This window comes from Chiroxiphia lanceolata, chromosome Z (assembly GCF_009829145.1).
Source record: "Chiroxiphia lanceolata isolate bChiLan1 chromosome Z, bChiLan1.pri, whole genome shotgun sequence".
Taxonomy (NCBI): Eukaryota; Metazoa; Chordata; class Aves; order Passeriformes; family Pipridae; genus Chiroxiphia; species Chiroxiphia lanceolata.
Genome location: NC_045671.1, coordinates 35005039 through 35021648, shown reverse-complemented (window position 1 = coordinate 35021648; position 16610 = coordinate 35005039). Strand labels below are relative to the sequence as shown.

The following is a 16610-nucleotide window of genomic DNA, read 5'->3' as shown; positions in this document are numbered from 1 at the left end:
CTGAATTAACTTGTTCTGAATGTGTGACAGCTCCGACGACTGCCCACATGGATGCAAGAAGCCAGGGTCACATGCTGTTGCGTGCATGGCCTGTCACGAGCCATGCCACTAAAACCAAACAAAACCTAGTCAAGGGAGATAAACTCCTCCAGACGCAGAGGTAAGAGACTCAACTCATGGCACAGCTTGTGCAGGTTTTGATCAAGTTCAAGAACAGTATCCTTTGACAGGGGATCTGGGTGTAGGCGGGAAGGCACACACACGTGCTGGAACACACACATGCATGCACACATGTAAAGAGAAAAGCGAAAGCAGACAGACTCACCTGACAGAGCACAGGTAGGAACACTGGCAGGGGCTCAGCTCACTGTCAGCAGTCTCATGATAAAAGGGTCAAAGAAAAAATTTCCAATTCTCCCTGCAAGCCAACATCAAAAAGGAAAAAATGTGCACGTCTTTCCACTTTGAGGTTCTGGAGTTCTGAATGCACACAGAAATGAAATTAGGTAGCAGGAAAAGTGAGTTTGGAAAGGAAAATGCCCTGTTAAATTTATCAGTCAGCCCCTGATGCAGTAGAGACCTCTGCTTATGGCACACCTGGCACAGTGTGGCAAACCTAGCAGAAAAACTGCTTAATATTCAACTTTTTTCTTCACCTTCCTTCACGAACCTTTATCCTAAACATGAAACCCATAGGCAACTCTGCTCTGATAGTACTTTCAAAGAACTCCTACAGAGAACTCCTTTCCCAGGATCTCAGTGAGTTGTACTCTAAAAAAGCAAAAGAGTGGTAGAGCTAAAAACAAACACCATTTGTTGTGTTCTTTTGGTCTGAAGTACAGAAAATGTCCATTCTACTTGCTGTTTCCTCTAAAATACCAAGAAAATGTCTTATTCGCTATGAGAAATAAATAACCTGGTTTTCTTTATAAGCAAATGAACTTAGTAGGAAGATGGAAAGGGGTGGGGAGTTTTTTTAACCAAGAAGTTTTTTTTAGGCATACCATGGAAGCTGTAAGGTGGATGGTCCTGTCTGGACCTGATGCCAGGGAACCTTTCACAGCCGGGAATAGGGAAAATACATAAAGAAAGATGTATCCTCTCTGCCATGTGGCAGCCTTGGTGTACAGGGGGACCCCCCTGTACAGGTCCAGGGGGTACATCCCAATCAGTCAAGGGAAAGGGTAACACCCCCTCCTGGGTCAGAGAAATTACCTTTTAAGATAAAAAACTGATGGTCAATGAATATGTAACAGCTTATGTATCTGCAAGAATACAAAAGGCATGATTTTCAAACAGTTGGTGTGCTTTTAGATCCTTTTGATCTTGGAGTACCCAGCACGCTGCAATAAAAAAACTTCTCGTTACACTTTCCTTGTCCTACAGGTATTTTTGCCATCCTTTAAATCTAAAGGAGGAATTTTTCCAACATTTGCCACAAAGGTACTAGGTATCTGAGAGATACAATTTTTTTTCCTTTCCATACCTACCAAGCATGTTTGATCAATCTGTATTGAAAGCAGTTACTAGAAATAATGTACACTTCGGAAGGCATATTTAGTCCAGATGTGGTCTGTCTGCTTCATATTTCTGCCATGACACAAAGAAGCCTTCCCACAGTTTAAACATCTAAGTAAACAGAAGTTACCACTGCTGTATATTACCAGCATAGTACAAAACAACTGGAATATGCTACTTTGGTCCACTGACTTTGTTAACATAGGGAAAAGGGAGAATAGGCTTAAGACAGGTAGCATGTTATTTTACAAAAACATATTTTTTTATGAGCTCTGCAAACAGAACTTACCCATGGAAAGGGTGTTAGCACAAGTAAATCAGAGTAAATCAAACACTATTTTATGCGTTCACCCCATCAGTAATAAAAAATGAGTTTACATGGACACTAATTAACATGTTTAAAAAGCAGCCTTTAATGCAATTAATCTGTAAGTATCAGGGAAGTGTATCACTCAGAGACAATTGGTTGTAAGAGAGGATTTCTACATTGTTAGTCCCAGGTCAGCAGTGATCAAATGTTAGCCTTTTTCTTTCTAGCTCCTTTTTGGGAACAATCATTGGTCTTATTCACCAGAAACAGCATAGGAAACTCAGCTTAATTGGTACACGTTCTAGCATTAACAGGTTCCTGACCACAACTCCCACCTAGAAGCATTAACAGTGGAATGGCATAGGTTTATTTTGCTTTTGTCTGTGCCTTAGTCTTTACTGCAAAACTCCGAAATAAGAGAGCTTTCAAAGCTTTATCTTCTATGAAATACCAAAATGTCATTGAACAAGTAATAAACCTCTTTCTACTTATTTAAAAACCATAGTTGGCAACTGAAATCTTGTATTTTTGTGAAAAGAGTGGAATACTTCTTTGCCTGTTGGTGATTTTTTAAGAGCTTAACATGCAAATAAGCAAGCTAACATTAGTGTCCTTTTACACAAAACTGTCTGGAGTAAAACATTTTCAGTAGTACAGTAATACAGGCACTTCTAACCACAACAGGCACGAACCATAATCCAGAGACTTGAAAGTTTTTTTCTGTTGGACCTCTATATATGTGGGGTCTTCCACAAAATAGTTTAAAGGAGCAATCTCCTGTTCCATAGCAAGGTGCGATCTCAGGCTAAGGCTAGCCCAAACTTACAAAGAAAGAAAAGAAAATGAGAATTAAGCAACTCTCTTATGTCTATTCATTCACAGGAAGCCTTTGATTTTCAGTTGAAAGTCTGATGAGCAATGAGTCAAGAGTTTCAGAAGTGGAGGATTCTGTTATCATAATTTTTTTTCATTTCTTTTTCTAGGTATTTTGTTCCATAGGCTTAATGAATTGTCATTCATATTCTTGAGTCATCTCTCATTCATCAAGTCTATCCAACAGAAAAAGCATAATTTTCCACTGACCTCCTCAATTTTTACAATCTTCAGGCTTCTTCTCGAGTACAATATTCCTTTTTATTTTGAGAGAAAAAATAATCAAAGTTATGTTCCTTAGGATCACGTAATGAAAATCCTTCAAAGCCTGGGAACACGAGGATATCTTGCTGAGAACAGTGTAACCAAAACTAACTTAACAAATTTCTCTGTCAGCTTATCAATTTGAAATAATCTGGATACTCCTGACCCTTATTTAGCACTGAATCAGTACAGTGTCTGGTCTGTAGGAGAGCTTTAGCACATCACATTTCATAAAGGCAGGATTGCTGAGCAAGACATATACCTTTTTCATCTCTGCTAGCCATCAGCTGGGGATTGCTCTCCACTACACTTCAGGTTCAAAAATAACTTGTGATTTTTACCTTCAAAGGGAACCACCTCACTGCCACTGAGCAGTGACTAATCATCAGGTTATGACTATCTTTAATTACCAGCTATCAATAAAAGATGTAATTATTGTACAGCCTTAATGTCTAATACTGATACTATGACAGTACTCTGATCAGCCACAATCTCCCACCTACTATGGTTTGCAGATAGAATATATCTGTTACATTTTTGTGTTTGCAATTTTAGAGGCTGTTGACTGAAGCAATTGAGAACTGCTGTAGCCATAGCACCATACAACACATCTGTGAACTGAAGTATCATATAGGTTAGCCTTCTAGTAGAGTGTTGAGAGCATGTGAGAATGACAGTTCAGTGCATCTGTAAACATCAGCTTCTTATTCCTAACTCCAAAGAGGCTGGAACACAAATACATTGCAAAAGGCATCAGTCAAAAAAAAAAAAATCATAATAAAGAATATGCCACTTCTGGACCAGTGACAAGAATAATAATACTGAGAGCTCACATGAAATGTGGAAAAGGTACTGTGGTTACTTATTAAATATATCCCAGTTTCTAGCAAAAAAAAAAGGCATCCCTGACATCAAACCTACCAAAAATGCTGCTCTTCTGCTTCTTTGTCCACAGCCTTTGCATTGATTCTGTGAACATTTTTTGTAACATGATTTCCACATCCAGCCATGTTCTTTTTGCAAATAAATTTGACATAAAAATTGCTTTTTTAATGCTGTGAGATTCGCGTTATCAAGGTAATGGTAATTAATCACAATTATACTGTGAGGACTGTAAGCAATGCAATGTAGATCTTTAAATGGGATTTGAGGTGTCACTCTACACCTGTGCAAGTGGAGACATCTCTACATGAACAGTTACTGCACAGCAAGGGTGGGCTGCTGTGTCTCAGCTGCTCAGCATGGAGATCTCTCCATGACAGTTTCACATACATAGTAAAGTTCCTCTTCTTGCTATTATGGGCAGTTGTGTAAGGATTTAGCCAGCAAAAGTCCTAAAGCTGCTAAAACAGGACAAATACAATTAATAGTTGCTGTGTCTACTCGGTTGTTGTCATCTTCCCAGCTAGCAAACCTGTAGGTTACATTACCCTATTAACTTTCTAGCCCTTCAAATCTTCTGACCTTTTCCCAGGTGCCCCGTTAAAAGAAATTCACAAGATTTCTGCTGCCTTGGTTTCACTGTGTGTTTCATTTTATTTGGGGGAGGGCAATCTCACCTAGGGTTAATTCTCTGCTATCTCAATGAGGCTTAACCTGAAAACTGCTGGAAGGGTACCCACAGTTCCAGTATCCTGACGTTCATTCTTTTTTGGCATAGTTACAGTATGAATACTTTGTAATGCATGACCACTGCATTAACCTAATCAATATGGATGTGGGTTCATATTCCAATTCATTTTGTAATTTCACTTGCCAACATATTGTTTTATAAACGTATACTATAAAGCAATTAAGAAACATATAAAAATATACTTTTGACACTTTTACTCATAGCTAAAGACTTTTAAACATCTGTGTTTCATTGGATTACATTACAAGCTTAAATATTTCAGGGTTCCCAGGAGGACATCTGAATCCAAAAAACCGCTGTAATTTATTTATTCCTAGTAATTAAATTCTCTAGACTTCAATCAGTGTGGAGCTTTATTTTGAACTTCTGAATATCAAAACTCTTTTTGCACAGCTGAATTTTATTCAGAATCTGGCCTTGATGTAACTCATTTCAGTAAATTAGGCTGAGATAAGGTATGAAAATTTTAGATCATTAAAAGAGGAAGATTATTGGAAAAGAAAGTAATTGTAACACTTTTAAATGCTAGCATAAAGAATTCCTAGCATGAAATATGTACATTTATTCTTATAATAAATTCTGATAGAAAAATACCACAATTCACAAGTGAACTTAATGTTTGGTCACATCCAAGCTATTTGAGGCTCGGTAAGTACCAGTGCAAATTTAGTATAATAAAATAAATGATTAAACAATTCCAGTTGTCTCTGGGTTTGTGAAATCAGATCTTTTCTGTTTTCCAAAAACAAGAGAGATTAAAAGCTAACAATAATGAACACACACATACAACAAACACCTCCTACTTCAAAACAGAGACATATGCCAGTATTACATTCATATATATGGGGCATTCAATTTTCTACCAGTTTTGAGATACAAGATAGAGAAAAGCTCCCTAACAAACACCAGTACATCTTTTACAAAAAGAAGATAGAAGAGTTCTGCTCTTTTTCATAGTAATAGATTCCGTATTTCCAGAACCTTATACTGCTTATGCTGTTTTGAAGCTGTGTATCACAGTCAGCAGCAAAGTCTCCTTTCCTCCTTTATGCTGCTATGTGTATGCATTTCATGAAATCTTTACATGTGTGTCCCCTTTTTTTCTTTTGGAAAGCAAAATAAAAATATACCATATTTTCCTTTATCCTCAATGACATACATTGAGGCATGAACACATATATGAGGCAGGGTAATTAATTTACCTTGTATCACCTTGTTGAGAAATTGGGGACCCTCTCATTATGTCTTGATTATGCCTGCAATTATGTGATACCAATGTTACTTCCACCAACTTTCCACAGCTTCTCTTCTCTTTTTTTCTCTTTCTGTCTGTCTCTCCTTCTATCCTTAGCTTTTTAATAGCTTATAACCATTTCCTGTTTCACACTGGCTGAGAAATAAGTTATAGTGATTCATTAAAAAAAGACTATCATCATTATTGTTAAATTATTGCTGTGTCTGAAGAAAGATTCTTCAAGAGCTCAAGGTTTCTTCAGTAATATTTATAATCTGCACTGAACAGTGTTAATGAATGAGTGGGTGTACATTCTGCTGAAATGCAGAGGTATTTGATTTATACTAAGTTCAGGTCTGATTGTTAAAGATAAATCCATTAAAGTGTCTCAGATCTGCCTTAATGTACTTCTCTGCATACAACAGAGCTTAAACATTACTTAGCTTTTCATTATTGGTTGAATATTTGTCTCTATTATATCATCCTATGATAAATGGTACTTGTGATATTTTGAAAAATAGCACTTTATTAAATCTTCACTTGTCAGAAGCCAATATCTCAAAAAAATTATCAGCATATTTGCTAAAAACTAACCAGCTGATGCTAAAAGTGTAAGTAGAAATTCAGAATATTCAATCCTAGTTCATAAAACCAAGATGATCAAGGAAGAAATTCAGATTTCAACTTGGGGAAAATTCACAATTTTCATTTGGAAGAATAAAATATACTTTGTTTACCTAAAATGCCACCTTCTAAGTGTCTCCAAGGAAGTGGATTTTTTTTCTCTAGCTTGTAATTGCTCTCTCTTGAAAAGAAAAATAAAGCCATTAGTCAAAAGGGTAAAAAGGAAAGACAGGGTAGGGAGAACATGCAGGAAACCATCAAATTCCAGCACAGGTCAGGCACTTCACAGCAAGTCTGCAAACGCCATTGAGAATTAAATGCACCGTCTGACTACAGCATTTCTTCTCATCTACAAGAGTTTTCCATTCATGGTACATACAAAGCCAGCCAGGACTGCCAAGTCAGCCTGGGTTGTATTTCTGATGCTGTCTTCATGCAACACTTTTGTTTTTCTTACCTGAATGTTTCTGTTATTGACTACAATCAGAGGAAGTTGCTCTGTCACTATTCATCTATTCTTTTCAACCTGTTTTGCTGAGGGAGTAAAGCAAAATCAGAGCCTTGTAGACTTGATTTTATCTTAAGGGGAGTGGTCAGCTATTTCATAGAATGCAGCTCATTTACAAGTAAATAGCCCTTCTTTTCTGGTGCAGGAGACATTAAACAACATAGTTTCTTTCCTTATATTCACAGATAACTTCTAGACAAATATTTAACTCCCTCAAGCCAGCAGCCCCATCCTTGTTCACTCCTCTGAAACATTCTTGGGCTCTGATATTCTAGGCCTCTCTTCTTACCCCCCGCATTTTCTTGCCTAAACTGATATTCAAAAGAGCTTCTTCATCCAAGTACCAAATACCAAAGAGTTTTGTACAGGGTTTTTTTTGTGTAGTGATACATTATTACCTGCCTGCCACATGCATTAAATAAATCTGAGCAATGTCACTGCTGTGCACAAAATGTTAGAGTCAGATTCAGAGTTGTGCCTTTCCAGCAATGCAAAATCACTAGAAGCACACCTTCATCAGCTCCCTGAGGGTTTCCACTCTCTAAAAAACCCATATGGTATATGGAACACTAAGAGCTATAAATTGTCAAACTCTGAGAACAGGTTTACACCTGGAAGTCCCATGCACATGACAAACCCTGGCAACATCAAAGGGCAGCTCCTGCACCTCAGAAAGTGCAAGACTCTTGAGCAGTTTTGCATATTCCCTCACTTGAAACACTGTTCAGAAATGCAGTGTAGACCCAAGTGTATAAAAAGCTGTAAATTATTACAATACATTTGGAGAAGATTTACAGAGGTTCCATATCACTGAGTTTATTTTTGTATTAAGATTTCAAAATTTCCTTGTTCTGTATTCTTATGTTCTGTTCTCCTTGGAGTCCAAGAACTAAACTAATTATTTCAAATAGTCTTGTCAGCACAGGCAGCCTGTGTCTTTTTGTCCGTGTAACTCTGGATTTGGCCAACTTGGAAACATGCCAGTTCGGACTAGCTAAATCCTTGGGATAGATTTGACCACAGTTTTTCCCAAGGTTAACAGGGAGTTTCCTTCAAATCAGCACTTTATAGCTGATTTGGATATAAAAGGCTATGTCTTTCTTGCTATAAAGAGATTTTCCATTCTTTTAGTATGCTTCTTTCCTTGGGTCTGACAAAATGTGGTCATCTTCAGAGAGGGTATCTGCTCTTCATACTTGAGCAGGCTTTTATGGCTCCCAGAACTAGCAAGCAAAAAGAGTTTTCATAGAATCATAGAATTGAAGAATCAGCTGGGTTGGAAGGGACCTCTGATATCATGAAGTCCAACCCTTGATCCACTACTGCTGCAGTTGCTAGACCATGGCACTGAGTGCCATATCCAGTCTCTTGTTAAAAACCTCCAGGGACAGAGAATCCACTACTTCCCTGGAAAGCCCATTCCAATGTCTGATTATCCTCTCTGTAAAGAAATTCTTTCTAATATCTAACCTAAACCTCCCCTGGCACAACTTGGGACCATGCCGTCTTGTCTTGCTGATAGTTGCCTGGGAAAAGAGACCAACTCCCACCTGGCTACAACCTCCCCTGAGGTAGTTGTAGAGGGTGATGAGGTCTCCCCTGAGCCTCTTCTTTTTCAGGCTGAACAGCCCCAGCTCCCTCAGCCTCTCCTCACAGGACTTGTGCTCCAGTCCCTTCACCAGCCTTGTTGCTCTTCTCTGGACCTGCTCCAGGACCTCAATATCTTTCCTGAACTGAGGGGCCCAGAACTGGACACAGTAATCCAGGTGTGGCCTCACCAGCGCTGAGTTCAGGGGAAGAATCACTTCCTTGGACCTGTTGGCCACGCTGTTTCTCATACAGGCCAGGATACCATTGGCCTTCTTGGCCACCTGGGCACACTGCTAGCTCATGTTCAGCTTCCTGTCAATCCAAACTCCCAGGTCCCTCTCTGTCTGGCTGCTCTCCAGCCACTCTGTCCCCAGCCTGTAGTGCTGCATGGGGTTGTTGTGGCCAAAGTGCAGGACCCGGCACTTGGCCTTGTTGAACCTCATCCTGTTGGAATCAGCCCAACTCTCCAGCCTGTCCAGGTCCCTCTGAAGAGCCCTCCTGCCTTCCAGCTGATCGACACTCCCCCCAGCTTAGTGCCATCAGCAAATTTACTGATGATGGACTCAATCCTCTCATCTAAATCATCAATAAAGATATTAAACAGAACTGGGCCCAACACTGATCCCTGGGGCACACCACTGGTGACCAGCTGCCAACTGGATGCAGCCCCGTTCACCACCACTCTCTGGACCCGGCCCTCCAGCCAGTTCCCAACCCAGCACAGGGTGCCCCTGTCCAAGCCATGGGCTGCAGCTTTTTCAGGAGTACGCTGTGGGAGACGGTGTCAAAGGCTTTGCTGAAGTCCAGATAGACACATCCACAGCCTTCCCCTCATCCATCAGGTGGGTCACCTGATCATAAAAGGAGATCAGGTAGGTCCGACAGGACCTGCCCCTCCTAAACCCATGTTGGCTGGGTCTGATCTCTTGTCCATCCTGTAGGTGCTGTGTGATTGCTCTTAGGATGATCTGCTGCATAACCTTGCCAGGCACTGAGGTCAGGCTGACGGGCCTGTAGTTTCCAGGGTCCTCCTTCCAGCCCTTTTTATGGATTGGCATGACATTCAAGAGATACAGGTTCTCTATTGCAAGCAAAAGGGGCTACTTGCAGATGAATGTTGGTTCTTGATAGTACCATGTACCCTGCTGTAATCTGCTCCCAGAGAAGATTCCAAATTCTGCAAAGTGTTGTCTCTGCTTAGTGGCAATATAGTGATTAGACAGAATTGATAACTGAATGTAGATTACTCAAAATCAGTTCTGGTCACACAAATGGTATGTGTTAGAACTTGAAAATGTCAGAAAATCCCATTAAAACCCCATGCTTTCATAAATAATAACCCTGAGACCTGCAGGTATATTTTCTTTTGATTTACTTCTTTGAAGGATGTTACAGAAATATTCATCATATAAACTAAGTAGTATAGGTGTACATGTACAAAAATCTACAAACACATAGTGCTACTTTCTTTTTCATTGTTTTTAATTCTATCTCAGCATTTTCAGATTTTGAGACAAAACACCAAAAATAAAATGGAAAAAAAGTAAAAAAACTCTTCATCTCTTACTGGATTTCAGGACAGGTAATAATTGATTTTATTTTTTTTTATTACAAGGAATTATATTTTCTGAGCTCACTTCAGTTAGGGGGTGGGGAGAAGGGATATATAATGTCCATGTTACATAAAAAAAATGTAGATGTTGACATTCTTACAGACAGCCTTACTGGAGGAGTCAAAAGAAAATGGACTTTTGGGAACACAACCATTTTTTCCCTGTATATTTGGTTTACCTGGCAAGGTTTTGGTAGCAGGGGATCTGCAGGGATGGCTTCTGTGAGAAGCTGCCAGAAGATTCCTCCATGTCCAACAGAGCCAGTGTCAGTCAGAGCCAAGTGGTAACCTGCCAGTGGCCAAGGCTGAGTCCATGAATGATGCTGGTAGTACTTCTGGAAGAACATATTTAAGGCGGGGGTGGAGGGGAGAATTGCTGTGCAGCAGCAGTCAGAAGAGAGAGAATATGTGAGAGAAACAGCCCTGTAGAACCCAAGGTCAATGTAAAAGGAGGGAAGGAGATGCTTCAGGTACCAGAGCTGAGATTCCCCAGCAGCCTGAAGAAGCACCATGGTGAAGACCATGGTGAGACAGGCTGTCTCCCTGCACCCGTGGATGTCTCTGATGTAGCAAATACCCACCTGCAGCCCACAGAAGACCCCACATCGGAGCAGGTGGACAGAGCTGTGACCCTGTGGGAAGCCCATGCTGGAGCAGGCTCCTAACAAGACCTGTGGCCCCATGGAGAGAGAAGCCCACATTGGAGCAAGGAAAGAATGTGAGGGAGGAGTCCTCCCACTGAGGAGGAAGGAGCAGCAGGGGTGTCTGATGAACTGACTGTAACCACTGTTCTCTGTCTACCTGTGCTGCTAGGAGGATAGAGGTGGAGAATTCAGGAGTGAAGCTGAGCCCAGGAAGAAGGGAGAAGTGGGCAAAGGATAGTTTATTTCTCATTACCCTGCTCTGATTTGATTGGTAATAAAATCAAATTTTTTCCCCGAGTTTGTTTTTTCCACGACAGTAATTGGTGAGTGATTTCTCCCTGTTCTTACCTCCATCCATGAGCCTTTTGTTGTATTTTCTCTCCCCTGCCCAGCAGAGGCAGGAAGGAATAGAGCCATTTTGGTAGGCACCTGGTGGTCAGACAGATTCAAACCACCACATACTGCTAGCTCTGTTGGCTGACTTCTGCATCTTGCTTTTCAGTAATTAGCACAATAATTTCATTCCAAAGGTGCCAGGGAGTTTTGATGTTTCTGAGACATATTTGAGACCTCCTGAACCTGTCTCAAATGTCAGATTGGCCTTGATTAGGCAGTTATTAGGTTGCATGGTCACCCCACCCTATTCACACTTCTCAGATCATCTGTCAGTGGGTGTATGCCTAGGAAATCCTCCTCTGACTACAGCCCAGGACTTTAGAGTTTGCCCAATTCCATCTTAATTCCCAATCTTAAGATTATCACTTTGCCAGTTAAAAAACAGAGGTGTCTGTATCTGTCTTCTTACAAACAAACCAATGGTATGAGAAAAATCAGGTATGTCTTGTTACAACATTAGTGATAGCACTTCTTAAATAAATTATACCTTTATGAAATTTATTTCTTATTACTAGCAAAAATTCAGATCTTTTTGCAGTGATGTAGTGGAGAAAAGTGAAAGCACAGATGTCAAGAATCAAGATCCAAGCAAAAAAAATTATATAAAACCTGAACTATTCTCTCACCCTTGTAGAAGATCCCTCTAAGAGAATGGCAAGGTTCATTAATGAGACTGTGGAAGAAATCTGTTATGACAAGTTATTTTGCCCACAGTTAACTTGCACTGGGAGCAGGCTTTGGCTGTGCTAATTCCCACAGAGGTTGTGAATTACCTATGCCTGGAGGTGTTCAAGACCAGGTTGACTGGGGCTCTGAGCAATCTGGTTTAGTGGAAGGTGTCCCTGCCTATAGAGCTAGACAATCTTTAAGGTCCCTTCCAACACTAACCATTCTATGATTCTATGATCCTATGAATTCACAGTTATCAATCTGATGCTCCCACCTAGTGTGCTTCTAGAAGGTCCTTTATTTTCACTACCATAACCACACTGGTGCTTCTGCATCTGTGAGATGTTTAAAAAAAGAGAAACATCTTTCTGGTAGGTACGCACTCTCTAGCTGAACACCTATGTGCCATCTTATGGCTCAAGTTTCCAGTGAAGGTAACAATCTTTCCATTCATCTCAGTGGTAGGCAGACCAGAATTTTAATTATCTTTCTATGGCAAAGAAAACACTTGAGGCTAGTGAGTAACAGGAATATCTCCTACTTCTCTGTGCCCTAGAACTTCCACTATAGTAAATCGCCACAATTTGTTTTGCCCCATGATAAAACTCTGCAGAGCAAAGTAGATTTCTTTGCTTGGTGTCACTGTGTGCCTTCAATGTCTGGACACAAAGCAGAGGTAAGCATATTATTAAAAAAATACTATGGTTAAAAAACAATAGGCCAGCAAATTATCCCATCAGAAGAGTGATGATACATTCTAGAAGCCCAGTTTTTAGTGATAAATGTGCTTATTTTAGTTGAATAACTATTTAGAACCCATCATTTCAGCAACAAGAGGGAATGGTTAATTAGTACAAAAGTTGCACTTCTCAGTCTGGGCAGGAAAAAATGAATAATTCATTTATTTAAAAGCACAATCAAACACAGAGGACAAATCAAACTTGGAGAAATAAATGGGCTGTGACAGTACATAATATTTATCATCTTTAAAAACAAGCATAAATTCTGAAAGTAGTAATACCTTTTTACTAGTATATATTTCTATTGTGCAGCATACATTAAAGACAAGGAGTCCTCAAGAATATATCCTTTCTCAGCAGACACTATATTGTGATAAAAATTTAGCAGTCCTGATGTAGGGAACAGCAGGCAAAGAGTAACTGTTTAATGGGGAATTATGTTCTGCAGACACTACTCGCGAAAGAAAAGCAGGACTTGACCCAACATTTCCTATTATGAACCTGCTGGTAAATCAGTGAGTTTCTAAAATTGACTTTCTTTTCACTGAATTCAGTCCCATAGGTCCAACAGCTTTCAGGGAAAATTCAATCCTAGACATGCAAAGGGCCAAACTTCCTCATGTAGGCTGGGAATAACCCCATGAAGTCAGTGGGCCCAATGAAAGTATACAGACACCATTAAGCCTCTCACATTAGTTCCTTAGACAGTATTATTTACTTTTCATCATATGCCTTGAGTTTTTTGGGCATTAGCCATGTAACTTTATATCAAAAGTAATTTCTGGTTATACACACAGTCACTTTGCTTGCAGTAGTCTTTTATCAGTGTTGTACAACTGTCCTTATAGACTGCTTTAATAAACTAGTATGTTGTCCATTACATTGGGAAAAGACTCATTAAAAGTGTCTGTAAGTATTATATCCAAGTCTGAAAAATAGAACTGAATTTACATTCCCTGTGTGTTGGTTTCTTGCATACCATCTAACAAATAGATCTAGCTCTACTCTTCATTACATCCTATCTTGGTGTAACTGAGCTAATTTAATTAGTTAATTAACATCTGATAGTATTTATATAGTGTTAAACATTAATTTTTCCTCAGACTACCCAGTGAGTCTGAACAAGAGACCAGACTCACTGAAACAGGAAGTCCCTAGGGACATATAGGACAATACCTGCAAAAACATACAGATTTCTAGTTCCTGCTAGGTCACTGAATCCCAATGGTTTCAGTTAAAGCTGGCAGTTCAAACACTGCTATGTTTGGTGCTACATCAGTTGCAAGAACATGCAAACTTTCACTACTGTCAACCAAGCTGGCTCAGCCCACTGCCTGTAAACCTATCCCAGTAATTGTATACATGCATGCTTGCATAACTTCTGTATGTGTATCTATCTATATATATATGTGTATGTGTGCATAAAGACATACACATGCAGAAGTGTTTAAATATGGATCGATGTGCCTGTCTGTTACTTTCATAATCTTGACCTATGATATGATGTATGCATGAGACACAGGACTGACATGGATACACAACAGTAAGGCTTAATTTTTAAAAAGTTCCATCTGTGAGTAATATTGTGCCCAAAATGACAAAAGTTTGCATGGTTAATTTATTTAGTGAAGGTATTGATAGGACCAATCACAGAGTAGTGTATTTTTAGAAAATAGTGCACTGAACTTCCAGTGAGCTGGCTCAAAACTTGTAAAGAAAGCCCTACTCCCAGAAGTCTACCATTCTTTCAGCCAGTTCACCATTTTTCACAGGATGCCTTGAGGTATTGCAGCTGCTTTGAATACATCCTACGTCATCCCCCCCCAAAAAAAAACACAAAAAAAACCCAAACAAACAAACAAACAAAAAAACCAAAACAAAATAAAGCCAAAAAAACCCACAAAAACAAAACGAAAAAAAAACCAAACCACCTGTCATTAACTTATGGTTGATCGAAATTTGAAGCAAAATGTTGAAATCATAAGGTGCTTCTGGATGTCCGTAGTATATGACAGAAGTTTGACAAGGAACCCCTGCAAGTGTCAGGCCCCCAAAGCAATGAAGCAGAAAATAAAAGTGCTCCCAAACATATTTAAAATTATTCATCTCGCTGTTTCACTTTGAAACAAAGAACAAAAATGGAAGCATTCCTATTCCCTATTGAAAGTAATCAGAGTTTTATATCCTGCAGTATTTACATAGAGAGAGTTGTTTATTTAGAATCCTTGGTGATAAGGACACGGCAAGCTCATAACTTATTATATATTCTCTTTTCATTTTGTCTTTTTTGGGGCAAGAATTATGTATATTTTATGATAACCCAAAATGACTTATACATAAAAAATACAGACTTTAAAGATAAAAAGGATTAGTAGCAGGTAATGCATTTTCCATGAGTGGCTATAGGGCTCTCAGTTCCAGAATGTACAGGCTGCATACAAATGAATTGATAAAAGTCTGAGGCTGTGGAGGGGTAGAAAGGCTCATGCTTTGGTGGAGATGATTCTTAAAGTTACAATAAATCAGACAGACAGTGTCGGCCTTTGAGGATAAACCTGTGATGGCTTGTTGTGCCTCTTTGAATCGCCTCAGAGGCCCAGGGACTAAAAAGTGCCTAGATGTCACATTAAATCTACTGGGAGGATGGAGCACTTCAAAGAGGAATGCAATCAGATCTGATAGAAAATACATTTTCTGAAAGCTACTGACAAAAAAGTAATCTTTGATGTGGATGTTGAATAACAATTGATATTGTCTTTCCTGACATTTTTCATTATTGCTGTCTTATACAGCCTACTTCATGTATTAAAGCAATATTAACTGTTTGACAGGGATAAATCCTCGAACTATCACATAAGCAATTGTTTCTGAATTGTCTTAGCCCACTGCCTGTAAAACCTGTCCCAATAACTGCTTTTAAATATGATGGCATACTCTTTTCCTTGACTACCTAGACAGTGTCTGAGCCTTGGCATAATACAATAGAGTCTAGGGGATATTAAAAATGGTTGGGTGGTTATGAGGTGTCATTTGATTATGAGCAAGGTGCAGCAGTGTTTTCTGAAGGTGACTTTTAATGAGAGAGGTTAATAAAAATTAGTCCTTATTACTCCAAAACTATAATACATATTTATACCAGGTATATCTACCCAGAAATTTTGAATCTCCTGCACTCCTGCAGCTTAAAAGAAGGAAAAAGAAATATACAGGAGATATTTGTTATTTATGCAAATAAATAAAGCAATCTGCAGCAGTACAAAATGCTATGAATATAATGCAGACAAATCACCCAGTTTTTACTGGAGAGAAATCCATGCAAATCTAAGAGCTACATGTCATTTCAAAGGGCTGGATCTCTCCCGAGGTTTGATATCTTAACCCCCTAATGTAACAATGTGCTGCTTTACCAAAGATCTTTATAAATCTAGAGCCCCTAATTCCTAGATGACCTTGAGCTACTAAGCAAGTAGGTGGGAAGGCAGCCATAGCTCTAATCGGGCTGGTATTAACAGCACTAGCACCACAGAAAGGCATATGCACAGAAACCCCAAACCTGAGAGTAAATTGCATCAGAGATGTAATCTACGGCTCTCAGGCTCTCCCACGCTACCAGTATTTTTGTTGCACCGTAAAACAGTGAAGCCATGGCTGTCCCATTTTACTTCCAATTTTCTTGACAGTCTTCAGTTTTTCACATACCTGGAAGGTGGTTTAACCAACTTTCTCTCCCTTATCATGACTACCAGTAACAGACCCACCAACAGAAGCCTTCCACAATCACTCAGTTGTTTCAGTGACCCTTTTTAAAGGGTCCCATGCTAAGGTTTTCTGTCGAGTCCCTCCACAGGAAAATGTTTAATGGTGTACACTTAACCTGTTGTACAGCATGAATTGAAAATAGAATAGCTTTTTTAAGAGGTTCCATAGGGAAATTGAAATAGTATCTCTAGCAGGAGAGAGCAAGCAGCATCGCTGTCCAACTGCACAGTGTACAG

At 39.4% G+C, this 16610-nt stretch overlaps 1 long non-coding RNA gene across 1 annotated transcript; it reads left to right on the top strand.

Moving 5' to 3' along the window:
- Window positions 1-714: 714 nt before the first annotated feature.
- LOC116781250 lies at window positions 715-10862 on the top strand. Its single transcript, XR_004354830.1, has 3 exons — window positions 715-759; window positions 10051-10136; window positions 10754-10862. It is a non-coding gene; the product is annotated as an uncharacterized LOC116781250 (long non-coding RNA).
- Window positions 10863-16610: the final 5748 nt, after the last annotated feature.